The sequence below is a fragment of the Salmo trutta genome, chromosome 19 (assembly GCF_901001165.1).
Source record: "Salmo trutta chromosome 19, fSalTru1.1, whole genome shotgun sequence".
Lineage (NCBI taxonomy): Eukaryota > Metazoa > Chordata > Actinopteri > Salmoniformes > Salmonidae > Salmo > Salmo trutta.
Genome location: NC_042975.1, coordinates 10,358,051 through 10,379,367, shown reverse-complemented (window position 1 = coordinate 10,379,367; position 21,317 = coordinate 10,358,051). Strand labels below are relative to the sequence as shown.

Here is a 21,317-nt window from a genome sequence, read left to right as displayed (position 1 = left end):
ACTTCATCAAACAACACTGTTTCACAACGTATCAGTGACATGGCAGGAGATGTTTTGAAACAATTACTGCATCGCATAAAAGCCAGTGAATTCTATGCGTTACAGCTAGATGAGTCAACAGACGTGGCGGGCCTGGCACAGCTCCTGGTATACCTCCGTTACGTTTATGGGTGGTCAATTAAGGAAGACATCCTGTTCTGCAAACCACTGGAAACAAGGACAACAGGAGAGGATATTTTTAAAGTACTGGATTTTGGTGGTCAAGATGTGTTGGTATCTGTACTGATGGCGCAAAAGCCATGACAGGGATGACATAGTGGAGTGGTAACGGGCGTGCAAGCAGTTGCTCCCAACGCCACTTGGGTACACTGCATTATCCACCTAGAGGCTCTTGCTGCCAAGGGAATGCCTGACAGCTTGAAAGATGTTTTGGACACTACAATGAAAATGGTTAACTTTGTTAATTAAAGCAAGGCCCTTGAACTCTCGTGTATTTTCTGCACTATGCAATGATATGGACAGTGACCATGTAATGCTTTTACAACATACAGAAGTGTGCTGGTTATCAAGGGGAAAGGTATTGACAAGTTTTTTTGAATTTAGAGACGAGCTTAAAGTTTTCTTTGCTGACCATAATTTTCACTTGTCTGACCACTTGCATGATGACGAGTTTCTCACACAACTGGCCTATCTGGGTGATGTTTTTCTTGCCTGAATAATTTGAATCTAGGATTACAGGGACTCTCCGCAACTATATTCAATATGCGGGTGTCACGACTTCCGCCGAAGTTGGTGCCTCTCCTTGTTCGGGCGGCATTCGGCGGTCGATGTCACCAGCTTTCTAGCCGCCACCGATCTACGTTTCTTTTTCTATGTTGTTTTGTCTTGATTGTACACACCAGGTTTCCATTACGTTATAATTTACTCCCTATTTAACCCTTTGGTTCCCACATGGTTTTGTGCGTGTTTGTTCGTTGTGAAGTGGTCAGTATTTCTGTGAGCTGGTGTGTTTCCCAGTGTGGAATATATGTTTGGTTTATTTTCGAGTAAAGTTACGTTTTTACTCAGTTCTGTGTCCTGCGCCTGACTTCGTCCACCCTGCTACACACTGACACTTGACAGAAACACTCACTGAAATTATGGAGTCAGCAGGTGCACCCAGTCCTCCGACCATTCACCCGGCTCCCTCGGGACACGAGAGCGTGTCCGCCCTCATCTCCTGTTTGTCGGGGAAAGCGCTTGAGTGGGCCAATGCTGTCTGGGGAGGAGTAGATGCAGCTTCGGTCCGCTCTGAGGATTTCACCCGCAGCTTCCGGGCGGTCTTCAATCATCCACCTGAGGGGAGAGCGGCGGGGGAATGCTTGTTCCATCTCAGACAGGGGATGAGGAGCGCACAGGACTTCGCTCTGGACTTCAGGACCCTGGCTGCCAGCACGGGATGGAATGAGAGGGCCCTGATCGACCATTACCGATGCAGTCTACGTGAGGGCGTTCGTCGGGAGCTGGCCTGCAGGGACACCACTCTTACCCTCGACCAGCTGGTGGATTTATCCATTCGGCTGGATAACCTGTTGGCCACCCGCGGACGTCCGGATCGGGGCCCGTCCATTCCATCCCCAGCACCTCCGACCCTACACCTATGGAGCTTGGAGGTGCTGCTCTGAGGGTGACCAGAGGGGGGGCCGTTTCCTGCACCACATGTGGCCGCAGAGGGCACACTGCTGGTCGGTGCTGGGGAGGTTCCCCAGGGAGTCGAGGCAGCAGGCAGGGCACTGGTGGATCATCCCAGGTGAGTCGGCACCCGACTCACCCAGAGCTCCCTGTTGCGCACGTGTGTATGTATAGAATTTCATGAGTTTTCCCCGCATAAGGCGTTAGTAGATACAGGCGCAGCTGGGAACTTTATTGACAGTTCATTTGCACGTAGTTTAGGGATCCCTATTGTTCCTGTTGATGTGCCCTTCCCTGTACATGCCTTAGATAGTCGTCCGTTAGGGTCGGGGCTGATTAGGGAGGTCACGGCTCCACTATGTATGATAACACAGGAGGGTCATGAGGAGAGAATTAGTCTCTTTCTGATCAATCCTCCTGTGTTTCCTGTGGTGTTGGGGCTTCCCTGGTTGGCCTATCATGACCAGACTATTTCGTTGCAACAGGGGGCTCTCAAGGGATGGTCACGTCAGTGCTCAGGGAGGTGTGTAGGTGTTTCCATAGGTGCAACTATGGTGGAGAGTCCAAACCAGGTCTCCACCATGCACATCCCCCCTGAATATGCAGATTTGGCTCTCGCCTTCTGTAAGAAGAAGGCGACTCAACTACCACACCATCGACGGGGGATTGTGCGATAAATCTCCTGGTAAACGCAGCACTTCCCAGGAGTCACATGTATCCTCTGTCACGGGAGGAAACATATGTCTCCAAATCTCTGGGACAGGGATACATTCCGCCTTCCACTTCACCTGCCTCCCCGAGTTTATTTTTTGTGAAAAAGAAGGATGGAGGTTTAAGCCCGTGTATTGACTATCGAGGTATAAATCAGACCACGGTGAAGTATAGTTACCCGCTGCCTCTCATAGCCAGTGTGACAGAGTCATTGCACAGGGTGCGCTTCTTCACAAAATTCGATCTCAGGAGCGCTTACAACCTGGTGCGTATCCGGGAGGGAGACGAGTGGAATACGGAATTTAGTACCACCTCTGGGCACTATGAGTACCTAGTCACGCCGTACGGGTTGATGAACGCTCCATCAGTCTTCCAATTCTTTGTAGACAAGATTTTCAGGGACCTGCATGGGCAGGGTGTAGTGGTGTATATAGATGACATTCTAATATACTCTGCTACATGCACCAAGCATGTGTCCCTGGTGTGCAAGGTGCTTGGTCGACTGTTGGAGCATGACCTCTACGTCAATGCTGAGAAATGTCTGTTCTTCCAACAGTCCGTCTCCTTCCTAGGATACCAGACAAAAACTCACACTCATTCTTATGTTTAATAAATGTATCGTATAGTGTGTGTGTGGCAGTCTTACAATGATGGCAAAAAACAACATTTGAGAGTGCGCTGACCCTGGTGCAATCGGGGGTACGCAGCTGGAGGTTGAATGTTTGAAGGGGTATGGGACTATAAAACGTTTGGGAACCACTGGTTTATGCAATCCAAAAACAGTCCATTACAAATAACAATCTGGGTCTGTTCAGACCTGTTCTGTTCAGAACAACTCAGGGTGATGAGCTGATTCTGTTCAGAACAACCCAGGGTGATGAGCCGATTCTGTTCAGAACAACCCAGGGTGATGGGTTGATTCTGTTCAGAACAACCCAGGGTGATGGGCTGATTCTGTTCAGAACAACCCAGGGTGATGGGCTGATTCTGTTCAGAACAACCCAGGGTGATGGGCTGATTATGTTCAGAACAACCCAGGGTGATGAGCTGATTCTGTTCAGAACAACCCAGGGTGATGGGCTGATTATGTTCAGAACAACCCAGGGTGATGGGCTGATTCTGTTCAGAACAACCCAGGGTGATGAGCTGATTATGTTCAGAACAACCCAGGGTGATGGAATGATTCTGTTCAGAACAACCCAGGGTGATGGGCTGATTCTGTTCAGAACAACCCAGGGTGATGGGCTGATTCTGTTCAGAACAACCCAGGGTGATGAGCTGATTCTGTTCAGAACAACCCAGGGTGATGAGCTGATTCTGTTCAGAACAACCCAGGGTGATGGGCTGATTCTGTTCAGAACAACCCAGGGTGATGGGCTGATTCTGTTCAGAACAACCCAGGGTGATGAGCTGATTCTGTTCAGAACAACCCAGGGTGATGAGCTGATACTGTTCAGAACAACCCAGGGTGATGGGCTGATTCTGTTCAGAACAACCCAGGGTGATGGGCTGATTCTGTTCAGAACAACCCAGGGTGATGGGCTGATTCTGTTCAGAACAACCCAGGGTGATGGGCTGATTCTGTTCAGAACAACCCAGGGTGATGGGCTGATTCTGTTCAGAACAACCCAGGGTGATGGGCTGATTCTGTTCAGAACAACCCAGGGGGATGAGCTGATTCTGTTCAGAACAACCCAGGGTGATGGGCTGATTCTGTTCAGAACAGCCCAGGGTATGACGCCATGACATCTTGTAAATGTACATCAAACATAGTGATCATAAACGTTGCCATTGCATATGACATGAGTTTTATGATATGGAAATGTGAAGTGCACAATTGGACTCACAGGTGTTTGGGTTGCTTGTATGACATCAAATAGTTATTTATTATAATCCTCAATGTCTCATCTTTCAAAATACACTGAGTCCTCTTAATTTACAGCATTTCCCTCACTCAGAAAACAAAATGCAAAAGTTGCCCAATTAATGGGAGGGTTGGGGGCAACTTCTTGTGGAGCAAGATGCTCAAGTTCAGAACGGCTGTCAGTCAAAACCCATATCGAGCTGTGAAGCATAGAGCCATAGCTCTGACGTCATCTATAGCTGTACAGCCACTGAGGTACAATTTAAGCGTTTATCAGTGCACAACTCTGCCATTTTCAACACGTATACAAGTACGAGTGTAAAGGGCTACAGCACTTGCACATTAAGATACCTTTCTTGGGTAGGGGGCAGTATTTTCACATCTGGATGAAAAGCATGCCTAAAGTAAACTGCCTGTTACTCAGGCCCAGAAGCTAGGATATGCATATAATTGGTAGATTTGGATAGAAACACTCTAAAGTTTCTAAAACTGTTAAAAAAATGTCTGTGAGTATAACAGAACTGATATGTCAGGCGAAACCCTAAGGACAAAAACATTTCAGCCTACCACTATTTTCAATGGCTGTCACTTTATTATAAGGCGAAGTCCTCCCAGATTGCAGTTCCTAGGGCTTCCACTAGATGTCAACAGTCTTTAGAAAGAGTTTCAGGCTGGTTTTTGGAAAAATGAGCCAGAAATGTTAGTTTTTCTAGGTGGCTCCCATTTTGGCTGTAGTGTTTCCAAGCAAGTGAATGAGAGCGCGTTCTTTGGTATTTTCCTCCGGTAAAGACAATAACGATTCTCCGTCTTAAACTTTATCGTTTATTTACGTATTAGGGTACATAAGGTTTGATTATAAACATTGTTGGACTTGTTTGGAAAAGTTTATTAGTAACGTTTGCAATTCATTTTGTATGCATTTTGATGGAGGGAAACTGGGTGGATTATTGACTGAAGCGCGCCAGCTAAAGTGAGTTTTTATGGATATAAAGGAGGACATTTTCGAACAAAAGGACCATTTGTGATGTAACTGGGACCTTTTAGAGTGCCAACAGAAGAAGATCATCAAAGGTAAGGCATTTATTATATCGCTATTTCTGACTTTCGTGTCGCACCTGCCTGGTTGAAATATGTTTTTCATGGTTTTGTATGCGGGGCGCTGTCCTCAGATAATCGCATGGTGTGCTTTCGCCGTAAAGCCTTTTTGAAATCTGACACAGCGGCTGGATTAACAAGAAGTTAATCTTTATTTTGATGTATTACACTTGTGATTTTATGAAAGTTAAATATTTATAATTCTGTAGTTTGAATTTCGAGCTCCGCAATTTCACTGGATGTTGGCCAGGTGGGAGGCTACCGTCCCACCTGCCCATAAGAAGGTTTAAGGGGATAGTTGGAAAGTTTTGCTCACTAGCTATTCTTTTATTATTTCTGCCTCACTCACACTGGATCAGAGTCAATCAAGATGAAGTGATTGAAGACCCATATATATATATATATATATATATATATATATATATATATATATATATATATATATATATATATATATAAAATGGGAGGGTTTTATATATATATATATATATATATATATATATATATATATATGTGTGTTTTTTTTCAGCGCAATGTGAGTCTGTATAGCCAAGTATTGATCTGTCAGTTTCCCTAGCTAATAAAATAATAATAATAATGTCCCCCCCACTTCTAAAACCATTGTTGCACCCCTGGAAGTTGCTAACAGCCTTATCGCTTTGACAAAAAATCAATGGGAACAGCACAGTGTCTAGAAGTCTATGGGAGTAGCTAGCATGCTCACTGTTCCTGTAAACTTCCAGTCATTGCGCTAATGCTAGTTAGCATTGGCATGTGAAACTACCTCTAACTTCCTTCATACTGGGCGCAGAGCCATAAATGGTATCCACGAGTTCAGCTGACTCTGGGGAAATAGATAAAGGCATTATTGCCAACATCTCTAAGTATCCCTTTAATATTCACTCACCAGCTATTACTGGTACAAATGGATTGTCCCTTGGCAGAGCACTGAGCATTATGTTATCTTGCTTTTCGGGGAGCGCCAGGTAGCTAGATTTAGCCTTGCTCTTGGGTGGCTGCAGGCAGCTAGATTTAGCCTTGCTCTTGGGTGGCTGCAGGCAGCTAGATTAAACCTTGCTCTTGGATGGCTGCAGGCAGCTAGATAAAACCTTGCTCTTGGATGGCTGCAGGAAGCTAGATATAACCTTGCTCTTGGGTGGCTGCAGGTAGCTAGAAATAACCTTGCTCTTGTGTGGCTGCAGGTAGCTAGATATAACCTTGCTCTTGGGGGGCGCCAGGTAGCTAGATATAACCTTGCTCTTGGGGGGCGCCAGGTAGCTAGATATAATCCTGCTCTTGGGGGGCGCCAGGTAGCTAGATATAACCTTGCTCTTGGGGGGCGCCAGGTAGCTAGATATAATCCTGCTCTTGGGGGGCGCCAGGTAGCTAGATATAATCCTGCTCTTGGGGGGCGCTAGGTAGCTAGATATAACCTTGCTCTTGGGGGGCGCCAGGTAGCTAGATATAATCCTGCTCTTGGGGGGCTGCAGGTTGCTTGGTATAACCGGTCTGTGGGAGACAGGAAGGGCCATTATGGTGTTACTTCATGTCCAAAACAAGCTTGCTATTTTTTGGGTTGTGGTTCCAACTTCAGTAGGAAAGGCTGATCCTAAAAATAAACAATCTACCAAAAAGAAAACAAACATCATTATTTTGTTATCCAGAGTGACATTTATTTATTTTCCAAGCTATAGCACCCAATATTTTACATACATCAAGTTTTACATACATACAGGACCAAAAACTTTGGTCTGCTGCGTGTTTTCGTTTTTGGCAGCATGGAAAAAATATTGCGATACTGGTATCGTCCCAGGCCTAATGCCTAACCTATTATATTGTGTACATCTGCTGGTTATAGTGAACCATGGTCCTATGTGGCTCAGTTGGTAGAGTTTGGCACTTGCAATGTCAAGGATCATCGGTTTGATTCCCACTGGGGCACGGATGACTAAGTCGCTCTGGATAAAAGTGTCTGCTAAATGGAATCTACACTACCATTCAAAAGTTTGGGGTCACTTAGAAATGTCCTTTTTTTTTAAAAAAAAGCTAATTTTTTGTTCATTAAAATAACATAAAATTGATCAGAAATACAGTGTATACATCGTTATTGTTGTAAATTACTATTGTAGCTGGAAATGGCAGATTTTTTTATTGAATATCTACATAGGCGTATAGAGGCCCATTATCAGCAACCATCACTCCTGTGTTCCAATGGCACATTTTGTTAACTAATTCATGTTTATAATTTTAAAGGCTAATTGATCATTAGAAAACCCTTTTGCAATTATGTTAGCACAGCTGAAAACTGTTAAAGAAGCAATAAAACTGGCCTTTAGACTAGTTGAGTATCTGGATCATCAGCATTTGTGTGTTTAATTACAGACTCAATGGCCAGAAATAAAGAACTTTCTTCTGAAACTCGTCAGTCTATTCTTGTTCTGAGAAATGAATGCTATTCCATGCGAGAAATTGCCAAGAAACTGAAGATCTCGTACAACGCTGTGTACTACTGCTTTCACAGAATAGCGCAAACTGGCTCTAATTAGAATAGAACGAGGAGTGGGAGGCCCCGGTGCACAACTGAGCAAGAGGACAAATACATTAGAGTGTCTAGTTTGAGAAACAGACGCTTCACAAGTCCTCAACTGGCAGCTTCATTAAATAGTACCCGCAAAACACTAACTAAACGTCAACAGTGAAGAGGCGACTCCGGGATGCTGGCCTTCTAGGCAAAGTTCCTCTGTCCAGTGTCTGTGTTCTTTTGCCCATCTTAATCTTTTATTTTTATTAGCCAGTGCAGTCAGCATGTTAGAACTATGCTAAGGTAAGACATTTCTCCTTGATGGAGATAAATTCGTTGGATGATGATTCCACACTGTGTTAGATTAAATTATCTCATTGGACATTGCAAACTACCTGGCAAAAGCTGGCCCTGTCCTCAGGTTGTTCTGATTGGCTATCATCTCCTTGAAACACTCCATGGACTCCACAAAGTTAGCGTCTTCCACTGTGTCCCCTGGACATCCATGGGCAAGGACACGGACACGGACAACATGGTAAGGCTGTGTTTAACACTCAGGACACACACAACATGGTAAGGTTGTGTTTAACACTCAGGGCACACACAACACAGTAAGGCTGTGTTTAACACTCAGGACACACACAACACAGTAAGGCTGTGTTTAACACTCAGGACACACACAACACAGTAAGGCTGTGTTTAACACTCAGGACACACACAACACAGTAAGGCTGTGTTTAACACTCAGGACACACACAACATGGTAAGGCTGTGTTTAACACTCAGGACACACACAACATGGTAAGGCTGTGTTTAACACTCAGGGCACACACAACATGGAACGGCTGTGTTTAACACTCAGGACACACAACATTGTAAGGCTGTGTTTAACACTCAGGGAACACACAACATGGTAAGGCTGTGCTTAACACTCAGGACACACACACACACACACCATATTAGAGTGGCACTGGTAGAAACAAAGCACTTTGACACTAAAAGCTGAATTTTTGCAATTAGTATAATGATTCATAATGACAGCCTTACATAATCCCTCCTCCATCCCCTCTCCTGTCTTCTACGAAAGTATGTGAAGAGAACAGTGCATTTAGGCAGTCCCACTTCTTCATAAATAACCAGAAGGAAGCAATCAGCCAGAGGAATGGCATCAAATCAACATGACTAATTTACGACCACCACTCTGGGCCAGACCATGGTATTTATTTCTACTCTCCAAGTAGGAAGAGGTGGTCAGAAGGAATGCAGGAAACGCTATCTCACTGCTCTGCTACCCCTTCCAATTCCTTTTCTGTTTCCCTACTAAAGCAAACCCACCCTTCAATCAGAGGAGAAATAGCAGGAAACATTTAGCCATCAAGAAGTAAAGAATGACTAATTGATTATGCTAATGACTTCTGGAGAAAAGGCCTGTAAAATAATGACTGTTCCTCTCATAAAGCTTCCTAGTAATTAGGAGATGTTGAGTTAAGAGGCTGGAAGGCTTATAGGGCCCTACTTACCGTCAGCAGAGAACTTGGAGATGGCGATACTCAGAGTGAAGATGTTGCCATCTGATGAATATGAACAAAGACTGTCAGTAGGATCACATACACACACACACACACACACACACACACAGTATTTGTGCATGACACTTGGCGTCTTCAGACCATATCAAACACACAGGTCCCATGATGCCAGAGCAGGCGACAGAGAGAGTTCAGTGCATCGGTGACTTGTTTGTCGTTAACAAAACCTCTTTCAGAGAAGGGAAAACGTGCCTTTTCAGAGTTCAGTAACAGGTGACCATTCACCCGGACTGCCTGCAGTCATTTTCTGCTGTATACACAAAGATAATCTCCTTCAAAACATGAGAATCTCTAGAGGGGTTGTCTTCCCATCCGTACCATCTGCACAGTGCCTTACCCCATAACTGGTTACACCCTGCAGTAATTAGGCTTATCCTGCCAATCCATTCAAATAATAGAGGTATGGAACTGCATAATTATTCTACACTTGTAAGGACACCAGCTGTATCTAATGTATGTGGACATTAGTCTTATAGTATGACAAGAATAGGACGTACAAGTTCACCCAAAACTGCATAAATCAGAAAAGACAAACAAACCACTTCCAGGTCTCATTAATATACAGCACCCGCACCCATTTCATCATAAAATGAAGGCTCAATTAACTCAATCAATACATAATTCCAGCATTCAATATAGCAAAACAACATTCCCATAAAGCCCAAATAGCTTGTATCCCTGTAGCAGCCCTAGCACCGTAGAGAGGCAGGCCGGCAGACAGGCAGGTAGCCAGGCTGGGGGTTCATCTCACCTGTCTTTGGCCAACACGGCCACATGGTTGTACAATTGATTGGGCACCAGGTCCTTCCCAGACACACGGGCATCCATGGTGTACAAGTACTCAAACTCCCTCCTCAGCCTCTACAGATGTTCCTTGGGGATCTTCATCTTGGGGGAAGGGAGAGCTCTTAAAGAAGATGAAGTCCCACACCTCCCTGGTCATATGTTCTGGCCTGACAGACAGAGAGAGAAAGGGAGACAGAGAGAGCACAGACACAGAGACTCAGATTATAAAGTGGCTCCACTGTATCCATAACCAAAAAACTCTGGCACACTGCTTTCATCCTCTTCCACAAAATATGTTTGAAGTCAGAAGATTACATACACTTAGGTTGGAGTCATTAAAACTAATTTTTCAACCACTCCACAAATTTCTTGTTAACAAACTATAGTTTTGGCAAGTCGGTTAGGACATCTACTTTGTGCATGACACAAGTAATTTTTCCAACAATTGTTTACAGGCAGATTATTTCACTTATTATTCATTGTATCACAATTCCAGTGGGTCAGAAGTTTACATACACTAAGTTGACTGTGCCTTTAAACAGCTTGAAAAATTCCAGAAAATGATGTCATGGCTTTAGAAGCTTCTGTTAGGCTAATTGACATCATTTGAGTCCATTGGAGGTGTACCTGTGGATGTATTTCAAGGCCTATCTTCAAACTCAGTGCCTCTTTGCTTGACATCATGGGAAAATCACCCGACCTCAGAAAAAAATTGTAGACCTCCACAAGTCTGTTTCATCCTTGGGAGCAATTTCAAACGCCTGAAGGTACCTCGTTCATCTGTACAAACAATAGTACGCAAGTATAAACACCATGGGACCACGCAGCCATCATACGCTCAGGAAAGAGACGCGTTCTGTCTCCTAGAGATGAACGTACTTCGGTGCGAAAAGTGCAAATCAATCCCAGAACAACAGCAAAGGACCTTGTGAAGATGTTGGAGGAAACAGGTACAAAAGTTTCTATATCCACAGTAAAACGAGTCCTATATCGACATAATCTGAACGGCCGCTCAGCAAGGAAGAAGCCACTGCTCCAAAACCACCATAAAAAAGCCAGACTACGGTTTGCAACTGCACATGGGGACAAAGATTGTACTTTTTGGAGAAATGTCCTCTGGTCTGATGAAACAAAAATAGAACTGTTTGACCATAATGACCATTGTTATGTTTGGAGGAAAAAGGGGGAGGCTTGCAAGCCGAAGAACACCATCCCAACCGTGAAGCACGTGGGTGGCAGCATCATGTTGTGGGGGTGCTTTGCTGCAGGAGGCACTGGTGCACTTCACAAAATAGATGGCTTCATAACAAAGGAAAATTATATATTGAAACAAAATCTCAAGACATCAGTCAGGAAGTTAAAGCTTGGTCGCAAATGGGTCTTCCAAATGGACAATGACCCCAAGCTACTTCCAAAGTGGCAAAATGGCTTAAGGACAACAAAGTCAACGTAGTGGAGTTGCCATCACAACGCCCTGACCTCAATCATATAGAAAATTTGTGGGCAGAACTGAAAAATCGTGTGCGAGCAAGGAGGCCTAGAAACCTGACTCAGTTACACCAGCTCTGTCAGGAGGAATGGGCCAAACTTCCCCCAACTTATTGTGGGAAGCTTGTGGAAGGCTACCCGAAACGTTTGACCCAAGTTAATCAATTTAAAGGCAATGCTATCAAATACTAATTGAGTGTATGTAAACTTCTGACCCAGTGGGAAAGTGATGAAAGAAATAAAAGCTGAAATAAATCATTCTCTCTACTATTATTCTGACATTTCACATTCTTAAAAGAAAGTGGTGATCTTAACTGACCTAAGACAGGGAATCTTTACTAGGATTAAATGTCAGGAATTGTGAAAAACTGAGTTTAAATGTATTTGGCTAAGGTGTATGTAAACTTCCGACTTCAACTGTATATGCATGTGCAAAATAGTACATTATAATCATATCTCCAACTATTACAATACAAACTTTCTCTATTGTAATAATGTGTTGAAAAGGTCATATTAAGGAGTTATAATGCCCTCAGTCTGCATCTACAGAAGCCTATTTCCACTAAATTAAATGACCATGTGAGAGTAGAGAGTGGTGCATACTTGATCCCTTGAGGCGAAGGTCCCTGTCCGTTGAGCACTCCCCCTAGAGGAAGTGAGCCACGGTGTCGTAGGCCATGTAAATGGTCGAGTCAGACAGGGACTCGATTAGCCACTGCTGGTCCCATGGCAACCTTGTTCCTATAGCAACAAGCACACAGGACCAAAAAAAAACCTAGAAAGAAAAACAATCAACCACCTTCTAGTGTGAACGGTAAGGGATATGCTTATCATAAAATTTGTGTGGTTTACACGCTGGGTCCTCCATTGAAATGGAAAACTGATCATTAAGAATGTGAAACATGTGTCCTTCCTGTAGTTTGGCACATTATCTACTAAAACACGCTTCCTTATTCTGGGTATTTTGCCTCCAAGCAAATTTTACACCATCCAAAACTTCCCCAAAGCCTCTGGTCTCAAAAGATGTGTTCCCGGACGTGAGAGGTTATTTTCTGGAACCATTACATGCCCCCATCTCATTGTTATCTAATTATTAGAGATATACAAATGTTTTTTGCACCCACCATGCGTTATGTGGTCATGTGAGGTGAAATGTATATATTTTTGGATGTGAACACTCAGTGTGTTTGAACTGACGAAGTTCCGTTTCGGGCCCAGACTTTAGTCAGACTGTATGTTACTGGTAGAACTAGGCCCAGAGTTTAGTCAGACTGTATGTTATAAGTAGAACTGGGCCCAGAGTTTAGTCAGACTGTATGTTATAGGTAGAACTAGGCCCAGAGTTTAGTCAGACTGTATGTTACTGGTAGAACAGGGCCCAGAGTTTAGTCAGACTGTATGTTACTGGTAGAACTGGGCCCAGAGTTTAGTCAGACTGTATGTTACTGGTAGAACTGGGCCCAGAGTTTAGTCAGACTGTATGTTACTGGTAGAACAGGGCCCAGAGCTTAGTCAGACTGTATGTTACTGGTAGAAATGGGCCCAGAGTTTAGTCAGACTGTATGTCACTGGTAGACTGGGCCCAGAGTTTAGTCAGACTGTATGTTACTGGTAGAACTGGGCCCAGAGTTTAGTCAGACTGCATGTTACTGGTAGAACTGGGCCCAGAGTTTAGTCAGACTGTATGTTACTGGTAGAACTGGGCCCAGAGTTTAGTCAGACTGCATGTTACTGGTAGAACTGGGCCCAGAGTTTAGTCAGACTGTATGTTACTGGTAGAACTGGGCCCAGAGTTTAGTCAGACTGTATGTTACTGGTAGAACTGGGCCCAGAGTTTAGTCAGACTGCATGTTACTGGTAGAACTGGGCCCAGAGTTTAGTCAGACTGTATGTTACTGGTAGAACTGGGCCCAGAGTTTAGTCAGACTGTATGTTACTGGTAGAACTGGGCCCAGAGTTTAGTCAGACTGCATGTTACTGGTAGAACTGGGCCCAGAGTTTAGTCAGACTGCATGTTACTGGTAGAACTGGGCCCAGAGTTTAGTCAGACTGTATGTTACTGGTAGAACTGGGCCCAGAGTTTAGTCAGACTGTATGTTACTGGTAGAACCACGCCAAGAGTTGTCAGGTCACATGGTCAGTAAAAATCATGGCCCTGCACAGGACATGCTTTGCTGTGACACCAAACTAACTCCACTGATCCTGCCCCATGTCCCCTGTCCAAACTAACTCCACTGATCCTGTCCCATGTCCAAACTAACGCCACTGATTCTGTCCCAAGTCCCCCGTCCAAACTAACTCCACTGATCCTGTCCCATGTCCCCCGTCCAAACTAACTCCACTGATCCTGTCCCATGTCCCCCGTCCAAACTAACTCCACTGATCCTGTCCCATGTCCCCCGTCCAAACTAACTCCACTGATCCTGTCCCATGTCCCCCTTCCAAACTAACTCCACTGATTCTGTCCCATGTCCCCCGTGCAAACTAACTCCACTGATTCTGTCCCATGTCCCCTGTCCAAACTAACTCCACTGATTCTGTCCCATGTCCCCCGTCCAAACTAACTCCACTGATTCTGTCCCATGTCCCCCGTCCAAACTAACTCCACTGATCCTGTCCCATTTCCCCTGTCCAAACTAACTCCACTGATCCTGTCCTTTGTCCAAACTAACTCCACTGATCCTGTCCCATGTCCCCTGTCCAAACTAACTCCACTGATCCTGTCCCATGTCCAAACTAACTCCACTGATCCTGTCCCATGTCCCCTGTCCAAACAAACTCCACTGATCCTGTCCCATGTCCCCCGTCCAAACTAACTCCACTGATCCTGTCCCATGTCCCCGTCCAAACTAACTCCACTGATACTGTCCCATGTCCAAACTAACTTCCCTGTCCAGAGTGGCCTCAAAGTTCTTCCTCGTCTCATCACGGCACCTAAAGAGTGTGTGGTCACAGAGTGCCACCACACATCACCTGCTTCTCTGGCTCCATAGATATCAAAGCTTGGCCCTGGAACATTGGTAGAGGTCCAGGTTAGAACACACTAATGCATAACAAAGAAACGTATCAAACACATCAGCAAAGAGCCCACGTCAACAACCGTAGCAAAGAGCCCACGTCAACAACCGTAGCAAAGAGCCCACGTCAACAACCGTAGCAAACAGCCCACGTCAACAACCGTAGCAAACATCCCACGTCAACAACCGTAGCAAAGAGCCCACGTCAACAACCATAGCAAACATCCCACGTCAACAACCGTAGCAAACAGCCCACGTCAACAACCGTAGCAAAGAGCCCACGTCAACAACCGTAGCAAACATCCCACGTCAACAACCGTAGCAAAGAGCCCACGTCAACAACCGTAGCAAAGAGCCCATGTCAACAACCGTAGCAAAGAGCCCATGTCAACAACCGTAGCAAACAGCCCACGTCAACAACCGTAGCAAAGAGCCCACGTCAACAACCGTAGCAAAGAGCCCACGTCAACAACCGTAGCAAAGAGCCCACGTCAACAATCGTAGCAAAGAGCCCACGTCAACAACCGTAGCAAAGAGCCCACGTCAACAACCGTCGCAAAGAGCCCACGTCAACAACCGTAGCAAACAGCTCACGTCAACAACCGTAGCAAAGAGCCCACGTCAACAACCGTAGCAAACAGCTCACGTCAACAACCGTAGCAAAGAGCCCACGTCAACAACCGTAGCAAACAGCCCACGTCAACAACCGTAGCAAACAGCCCACGTCAACAACCGTAGCAAACAGCCCAGTGTAAACAAACAATATAGTTAAAAAGCAGAAACATGAACACAATAAATATAGATTGGTGTGGTATCTGTGGCAGTGTGAGAAGCATGGGCATAGGTGAAGGAGTCCCACTGCAGCACCATGGACAGCAGCACTCAGTTCAGCACTGCAGAAGACTGCACTACGTTCAAAACCAGGCCAGCCGAAGACAGCTCCACAACTCCTCTCACCCAACAGACCTGTACAAGATTACTAATCAGCAAACCTGCAAGGCATTCCTTAATCAACTGACTGGCACAAGAGCGCAGGCTGGACCTCACTCAGCAGGAGCAGTTAGGAAGACAGCCAGCCTACTCACACTGTGTTTGCGCTCGCCTGCCACAGACTCTGCCAGTGAGGCCACATCGCCGCCATCTTTAACCACCCTCTTGCCTTAACGGCTTGTGGACAAGAACTCCAGAGACACTGAAAGCTAGAGTAAAAGCTTATGAACCTTGAACTCTGTGTGTTTACTCTGTTTCCACTTGTTTAGTCAGGCACACCCCACTCTTCCCGACAGTATGAAATAATGGATTTCAACCAGGGTACCTCCTCCTCCATCATTGTCTTTTGGATGGGTTTATTGACGTCCTGCACTTTTTCGGCCCTTGTAGCCTTCAACCTGCATGATCTGAGAAAAGAAGACACTTCATTACAAACTATGTTGTTGACTTTACTTATATTATTCTAGGTTGTTGTATAGGTCTGCTGCACCTCTGTAGCCATAGCTGTCCTACGAGGATAAATAAAGTGGTATTGTATTACATGTATGCATAGTTGAGATGTTATGTGTTGCCATTAGGACTCACTCCTTCATAGCCCCTCTCCTTGGCCTCTGCCAGCTTCTCACGGTCATTCTGGCTCGGGATTGTCAACTGGTCACAGAACTGGAGGAGCCGACAGATTCCCATAGCCAGGGATCTCAATGATGGGCAGCTGGAGTAGAGCAGCGTGAGTACAAGGCACACAGTACACTGTCTGGTCATTTACAACCAAATAAAGGTTGCGAGAGGCAGCTTACCAGCTCAAAAGGTAAGACCATCTTGTTTTTGATCCCATATTTTTCTCTACCAAACACGGGACATTGTGCATGAGCGAGAGAATAAAGCCATAGACATCTGCATTCTGACGTTTCAATTTAGTCAGACCATTTCAATGCAGATGTAAACCCCTGGAGCAAAACAGACCAAAATAATTCATCGTAATGACTCATAGCAAAAGAGGCAATCCAAGAGCAATGCTGTGGGAGTTGTGTGCAGCATCCCCTCAGGGCCTAAATCAGTAACCATCTTTTTACTTTATTTCAATGTTTACTGTGCTCTACAATGACTTATGCCTCCCTCACTTTAGCTCTTCAAAAGGAGGAAGGCCTCAAGCCCGATCTTGACGTGCTGGAGCAGAGACATCATGGAAGCAATTAAGTGGTATTTGGAGCATTCTTGACTATTCCAATACCTTTGTCCTCCTTGATGGTGAGCATGGGCAGAGCATAGATGGTTTGGTAAGATGTCAGCGGGGCACTAAGAGCACATCCAAGAATATTCTACGGAGAGAGTTAAAAGTGAGTGTGTGTGGTCACATGAGATGTAGTGTGTGTGTATGTGTCAGGCTCACATAAGTTGCAGTGTGTAAGTGTATGTGCAGATACTTAAACATAAGGATGTAATTTAAATGTACCTCTCTTTCCCAGAACATCCATGATCCCTGTGACCTTGCCGTTCTTCTTCTTCGTGAAGCCCTGGTAAGACGTTCCTAGCAGACCTCCGTGTGTTGATGAACACGTCTCCACTGGCCGTCTCGAAGGCTATGTACTTGATGTCAGGATGGACCCAGCAGTTAGTCTGGCCAAACATGCTCTCTGGTCTGAGAGTAGCTGCCACCAAGAAGATGCTCTGATTTTTAATGCCACTGCAGGGACCAGGAAAATAGTGTTCAGAAGAGTGCAAAAAAAATATTGTATTCTCCCGCATCAACCTGCTATAATCTGCTGTAACCTGCTATTAGGACCACCAACTTGCACCTTATGTCACAATTAACAACACAAAATTGATTTGTTACATAAATGATAAAGTTGTTCCGAGTCTCATTCTACATAATAAAATACAGTGAGTCGGGTTGACATAGAGTAGTACCTTAGTTTTGCAGGGTAGGGCTCGACAACCTTCATCTTAATGAGGGTGTAATCCTGTAGATCCCTAGAATGTAAAAACATGATGATTTCTTTTATTTCACCTTTATTTAACCTTTATTTAACCTTTATTTAACCAGGTAGGCCAGTTGAGAACAAGTTCTCATTTACAACTGCAACCTGGCCAAGATAAAGCAAAGCAGCGTGACAAAAACAACACAGAGTTACACATGGAATAAACAATCGTACAGTCAATAACACAATAGAAAAATCTATATACAGTGTGTGCAAATGAAGTAATGAGGATAGGCAATAAATAGTCTAATAGTGGCGAAGTAATTACAATTTAGCAATTTACACTGGAGTGATATATGTGCAGATGCGGATGTGCAGGTAGAAATACTGGTGCGCAAAAGAGCAGAAAAACCAAAACAAATATGGGGATGATGTACGTAGTTGGTTGGATGGGCTATTTACAGATGGGCTGTGTACAGCTGCAGCGATCGGTAAGCTGTTCTGACTGCTGACGCTTAAAGTTAGTGAGGGAGATACAAGTCTCCAACTTCAGTGATTTTTGCAATTCGTTCCACTCATTGGCAGCAGAGAACTGGAAGGAAAGGCAGCTAAAGGAGGAGTTGGCTTTGGAACTGACCAGTGAAATATACCTGCTGGAGCGCGTGCTACGGGTGGGTGTTACTATGGTGACCAGTGAGCTAAGATAAGGCGGAGGTTTACATAGCAAAGACTTATAGATGACCTGGAGCCAGTGGGTTTGGCGACGAATATGTAGTGAGGATCAGCCAATGAGAGCATACAGGTCGCCGTGATGGGTAGTATATGTGGCTTTGATGACAAAAGCTGCAGAGCTGTAGTCACACAACTCATTGAGATTATGTAGTGGTAAGAACATTTTACATCTCCAGTCTGCCTGTCGTGGTCCATACACAGCTTTCCATCTTTCGGTGATTAGATGGTATACCTGCAAAAAGTAATGGCATGACAATGTAATAATGCTACATGGAAAATGCAGGGATATTTTTAACCATTTTCAACAGCTTACCCTTTACCAAACTTTAATGTATTACTCTCATTTAGGGTGATAAACTGCCACCTCACTAAGGAGTTGTAGAAAGGTTTCACAACAAGTACCATCTGTGATATATCACCTTTTTTAATAACATTGTCAGCACCTGAAATACTTTTTCAAAGTAAACTAAAGCATGGTTGTTGCTCTGCACATTCAGGTCTGAATCTTAACTTGAGATCCACACACTTCCACAATAATTATACATTTATGTAAATGCGAGATTTGCAAGAAAATGTAAGTTATTAGCACAGATCTCGAGTTAGGAATCAGTTCTCATGAAACAAATGTATGTATATTGGTTAACATCAGGCTTCCTGGTACTGAATAAGATAAAATTAAGAAACAAGCTCAGTTTTATGGTTTCTTGTCATAATCAGTCACCTTTACACCCATCATCTTTTGGTCTTTCACGGCCTGGGGTGTGAAGTACTCGAGCCAGTGCTCCATGTTGGCAAACAGCACCATCTCCTTGTCACTCAACCCCAGAGACCACATAATGTCCCATTGGAACTACAGCCTTTGCCACTGCTTTGCTCTAAAGATCACACACAAGAGATAAGTTAAATTTTGAATTGTGCATTAAAGGAAACAATTTCCCCCAAGCTTACAAGTAGTGCAGAGGATCAATTGATATTTGCATAAAATGTTCACCTTTATGCCCTTAGATTTGTCTTTAAAGATGAAACTCATCTGCAAACTTGGAGTTCTCTTCCTCCTCATCAGGGAACCTCCATCTCTCACTTCAGCTTGCTTGCACAGGCCTGTGAATTAAGATGAATGTAACCTTCTTAAATAACAGCCGATCATGTTTGATGTGCACAGCAAGCTTCCTGTACAATGCAACCCAAATGGAAATAGGCATTACCTCCCTTTCAAGCAATGGAAACCAACAGCAAACTACAAAGAAAAAAAAGAGCAATGTGTAAAATACATTTTTCACAGAGGATGTTGAACGTAATAAGACCTACACGTAGTACATCTACAAATCAAATCTATATATATCTTACTTCGAAAGGCAGAAAGTATGACTGATATGCAGCCTTCCATTCAAGTAGGGGTGGGTGACAAAGTACTTGTTTTTGCTGTGAATGAAAGGGTGGTACATTAGGTTGGGAAAAGTGGGCGTGAAAACTAAAGTAGGGCGTTGATGATGATAATAATAATGGTCCAAGTAGACTTACTATGTGCTTTCACCAATAGTGGTGGGTGCGTCACAATCAAACCTTTCCTTCTCCCATTTCTGTTGGATTTCCACCTCTATCTTTGGAGAAAGTCCAAGTCTGTTCTGCTCCTAAAATTAATATGTATAATTAATTTAGATTGAAGAACAACATCCTCATTCCTCATCATTATTGCTGCAATCAGCAGTTTAAACAATAACAAAGATTATTCCCTGGTAAAAAGGTAAGGGATGGGGCTGGAGAAATGTAGCCACTCTCATATTCATAGACAGGGTTATGGATGCAAGGGCTGACCATCTAAATTATAGTTTTAACCATGTTTTGAGGCTATATAGTGTCATGCCGTGTATGTAGGTGGCAGGGAAGTCAGGCGCAGGAGAATCAAACTTGGTATAAATTGAGTAGTTTGACAACGTAAAACAAAAACTCCAAAACCAAAGTACATAATAAAATAAACGTGGGTGCAAGAACCTGTCGCGCACCAATCGAATATCACTAGCATAACAACAAACAATCTCTGACAAGGACATGAGGGGGAAACAGAGGGTTAAATACACAACATGTTATGAATGGGATTGGAACCAGGTGTGTAGGAAGACAAGACAAACCCAATTGAAAATGAAAAATGGATCAATGATGGCTAGAAGACCGGTGATGTCGACCGCCGAGCACCGCCCGAACAAGGAGAGGCATCGACTTCCGCAGAAGTCGTGACATATAATGTTTGTTTAGATTTACTTTGTTTACAAAAATTGGAGTAAAACGAACCTTCAGCACTTAGCTGTTGACATCTACAGCTCATTCACACAGCGCAGACTTCTGGGAAATGTAGTATAAGTGAGGGGCTCTTTCACGGTCAGGGCTTTCGTCAAATTAACGTAAAAAAAATATTTAGCATTTAGCTAATCTTAACTTCATACTCCTGACCTGCTACGTTAATTACCCTAACCTGCTGCGTAATTTCACCTAACCAGCTACGAAAAGTCCAATCTGACATTAATTTGTCAAAAACTGGATTCCTTCTGGCCATGAACCTTTTTCACAGCAGAAGGAAGCAGCCTACTGTACTTTCTCTGTAGTACGAAACACAATCAGAATATTCCACACCAATATTTTTTTTAATTTCACCTTTATTTAACCAGGTAGGCCAGTTGAGAACAAGTTCTCATTTACAACTGCGACCTGGCCAAGATAAAGCAAAGCAGTGCGACAAAAACAACACAGAGTTACACATGGAATAAACAATCGTACAGTCAATAACACAATAGAAAAATCTGTATACAGTGTGTGCAAATGAAGTAAGGAGGAAAGGCAATAAATAGGCCAATAGTGGCGAAGTAATTACAATTTAGCAAATTACACTGGAGTGTTCTATGTGCAGATGAGGATGTGCAAGTAGAAATACTGGTGTGC

General features: G+C 44.1%; 1 pseudogene; it reads right to left on the bottom strand.

Annotated features, from left to right (window-relative positions):
- LOC115155067 (leucine--tRNA ligase, cytoplasmic-like) overlaps window positions 1-20,424 on the bottom strand; it is a 32,892-nt pseudogene extending 12,468 nt beyond the window's left edge.
- Between the last annotated feature and the right edge of the window lie 893 nt (window positions 20,425-21,317).